Source organism: Hylobates moloch, unplaced genomic scaffold (assembly GCF_009828535.3).
Source record: "Hylobates moloch isolate HMO894 unplaced genomic scaffold, HMol_V3 SCAFFOLD_1, whole genome shotgun sequence".
Lineage (NCBI taxonomy): Eukaryota > Metazoa > Chordata > Mammalia > Primates > Hylobatidae > Hylobates > Hylobates moloch.
This window is the reverse complement of record NW_026652276.1, coordinates 104,628,702-104,632,715: the sequence shown is the minus strand read 5'-3', so window position 1 is coordinate 104,632,715 and position 4,014 is coordinate 104,628,702.

Here is a 4,014-nt window from a genome sequence, read left to right as displayed (position 1 = left end):
GGCCCAGTGGCTCATGCCTGTAATCTCAACACTTTGGGTGGCTGAGGCAGGAGGATCGCTTAAGGCCAGGAGTTTGAGACCGGGCTAGGCAACAAAGTGAGTCCCCATCTCTACAAAAAAATTTTTTTAGGCCAGGCACAGAGGCTCACGCCTGTAATCTCAGCACTTTGGGAGGCCGAGGCGGGCAAATCAACTGAGGTCAGAAGTTCAAGACCAACATGGCCAACACGGCGAAACCCTGTCTCTACCAAAAATTACAAAAATTGGCCGGGCATGGTCGGTGCACGCCTGTAGTCCCAGATACTCAGGATGCTGAGGCAGGAGCATCCCTTGAACCTGGGAGGTGGAGGTTGCAGTGACCAAAGATCGTGCCACTGCCCTCCAGCCTAAGAGACAGGGTGAGACTATGTCTCAAAAAGAGATGGAGGCAGACCTAGACCTGTCTGCTCCAGAGCTAGAGATCACGTGCTAGGTCTTGGGAAGCAAGTGTTTGCTGGGAACTCGAAATGCCCAAGTATCAGCTCTATTGAGCAAGCCTGTTTCTAAAGCTCCTTCCTTCTTGTTCCCAAACACCCCTGACCAAGGAGGAAGATGGAGCAAGTAGACTTTAGGGCTGGGGGCTGTGACATGCTGGGTATGGCTTGTGGCCAAGAGTTAATCTCCCCTGTCCACTCCCCCTATAGTACCAGCTGCTCAGAATGAGCCCGTTTGAAGCTTCGTGGGTCATTAATTACACTTCTGGAGTGTCTTGCGGGCACGGCTGGGTCAGTGGCTGTGTTCATAGAACCAGAAGCCCCATGTTGTCCTTTCAAAGGGCAGGGGCAGAGGGTTCCAGGAACCTGGCAGCTTCTGGGTTAAATGCTGTCTATTACTCCTCCTTGTGGGGCCTTAGCTGGGAGGATCAGAACATGGGCAGGGTGGGTTCCTGGGACAGGGAGCCAGAGTCTTGAGTCATAGGGACACCAGTCTTGAGTCAGGGCTGGTGCACTGAACCAGGGAAACCAGAGGACAACCAGGGTCTCAATGCTGGGAGATGCGGAATTCACTGATGCAGGCGAGGTCACAGGAGGGGACTGCAGTCAAGGATTGGAGCCAAGAACAAGCTCTGGTGAGCCAGGATCACATAGGACCAGGGCAGCGGAGCCTGAGCCTGTATTTGCAGATCTCTGATGCTGGAGGCTTGCTCGCCAGGTCTGATAGTGGCCCAAGATTGGTATATTGGCCCCGGGCTGGGGATGCATGAGGCCGGGAACAGGTCTTGCTTGCAGGGATCCTCCAGGATCAGGCTTTGTGGTGGACGTTCACCTCTCCAGCTGCAGCTGGGCATTTCCAATAGGCCCTGCAGGACCATACCCACCTCTGTTCCCTGGGGGTTCAGCCTCTGCATCCTATCAGCTGGGGTCAGCTGGCCCAGCTCCTCATTTGCTGTGATGACTCACTCAGTCAGGCCCCAGCCCTCTCTTTGTTTCTTCTTTAAATGCTTTATTTATCTTATATATTTATTTTTATTTTTTTGAGATGGAGTCTCACTCTGTTGCCCAGGCTGGAGTGCAGTGGTGTGATCTCATCTCACTGCAGCCTCTGCCTCCTGGGTTCAAGAGATTCTCCAGTCTCAGCCTCTTGAGTGGCTGGGATTATAGGCACCTCCACCATGCACAGCTAATTTTTGTGTTTTTAGTAGAGATGGGTTTTGCCATGTTGGCCAGGCTGGTCTCGAACTCCTGACCTCAGGTAATCCGCCTGCCTTGGCCTTCCAAAGTGCTGGGATTACAGGCGTGAGCCGCTTACTTATTTATTTTTTTATTTTTATTTATTTATTTTTTTGAGACAGAGTCTCACTCTGTTGCCCAGGCTGGAGTGCAGTGGTGTGATCTCTGCTCACTGCAAGCTCCGCCCCCCAGGTTCATGCCATTCTCCTGCCTCAGCCTCCCAAGTAGCTGGGACTACAGGCGCCCACCCCGACACCCGGCTAATTTTTTGTATTTTTAGTAGAGATGGGGTTTAACCGTGTTAGCCAGGATGGTCTCGATGTCCTGACCTTGTGATCCGCCCACCTCGGCCTCCCAAATTGCTGGGATTACAGGCGTGAGCCACTTACTTATTTTTTTTTAAGAGACAGGGTTCTGCTCTATTGCCTAAGCTGGAGTGCAGTGGCGCAATCATAGCTCACTGGTGGTGTGTGCCTGTAGTCCCAGCTACTTGGGAGGCTGAGGTGCGAGGATTGCTTGAGCCCAGGAGTTCGAGGCTGCAGCGAGCTGTGATGGCACCACTGCACTCCAGCCTGGGTGACAGAGACCCTGTTTCTTTTTTTTTTTTCTCTTTTTCTTTCTTTCTTTTTTTTTTTTTTGAGACGGAGTCTCGCTTTGTCGCCCAGGCTGGAGTGCAGTGGCACGATCTCAGCTCACTGCAAGCTTGACCTCCCGGGTTCACATCATTCTCAGGCCTCAGCCTCCTGAGGAGCTGGGACTACAGGTGCACGCCACCATACTCGGCTAATTTCTTGTATTTTTAGTAGAGACGGGGTTTCACCATGTTAGGCAGGATGGTCTGGATCTCCTGATCTCATGATCCGCCCACCTCAGCCTCCCAAAGTGCTGGGATTACAGGCGTGAGCCACCGCACCCAGCTGAGAGACCCTGTTTCTTAAAAAAAAAAAAAAAAAAAAAAAGAACAAAAGGAAAAGAAAGAAAAATGAGTCAACAGGAAAATAATTATACAATAACCAAAAAGAATCTCTTCAAAGTAGATCAATTGAATTCAATAGAAGTGGCTGGGCATGCTGGCTCACACCTGTAATCCCAGCACTTTGAGAGCCCAAGGTGGGCGGATCACCTGAGGTCAGGAGTTTGAGACCAGCCTGGCCAACCTGGTGAAACATCATCTCTACTAAAAATACAAAAATTAGCTGGGTGTGGTGGCCCACGCCTGTAATCTCACCTACTCAGGAGGCTGAGGCAGGAGCATCGCTTGAACACAGGAGGTGGAGGTTGTAGTGAGCTGAGACTGCACCACTGCACTCCAGCCTGGTGACAGAGACCCTGTTTCTGGGAAAGAAAAAAAAAAAAAAAAGAAAGAAAGAAAAAAAAAAGAAAAGAAAAATGAGTCAACAGGAAAAAAATTACACAATAACCAAAACAAATTTCTTCAAAATAGACCAATTGAATTCAATAGAAGTGGCTGGGCATGGTGGCTCACGCCTGTAATCCCAGCACTTTGAGAGCCCAAGGTGGGCAAATGGGATCACCTCAGGTCAGGAGTTTGAGACCAGCCTGACCAACGTGATGAAACCCCATCTCTACTAAAAATACAAAAATTAGCTGGGCCTGGTGGCACATGCCTGTAATCTCAGCTACTCAAGAGGCTGAGACAGGAGAATCACTTGAACCCAAGAGGTGGAGGTTACAGTGAGCCGAGATTGCATCACTGCACTCCAGCCTGGTGACAGAGTAAGACTCCATCTCAAAAAAAAAAAAAAAAAAAAATCAATAGAAGTGTAGTAAAATATATCATTGCCTCACAATTACTCATTCCCTCCCCTCTACAATGATTTTACAAACCACCCTAACTATGCCTTCTGTTGTGAGGCTCAGCCATGTCACTTATTTTAACCTTTGAAGTGCATGGTTTATATTACATCTGAGCAGAAGCAGTTGCGTGGTTTAGCTTGGTCTCTAGGTGTTCTGCCTTCAGGTTCTAGATACGTTTGTTCTTTTGGCCTGGGTCTCAGAGTGAGTAAATGCCTTGGGCTGATGTCCAGCCCACCCTCAGCCCTCCTGTAATATGAGGAACAAATATGTGTAGTTGTAAGCCACTGGAATGTTGGGGTTGTTTGTTACTGCAGCAAAAGCTGACTAAGAAGCAGCTTAATTAAAAGAAAACAAAAAATACACCACCTCCTCAAACCAAAGCTCTCTTGTGAACATTCATTCATCCATTCATTCATTTATTTTGGGGGATGGGGTCTCACTCTGTTGCCCAGGCTGGAGTGCAGTGGTGCAGTCTTGGCTCACTGCA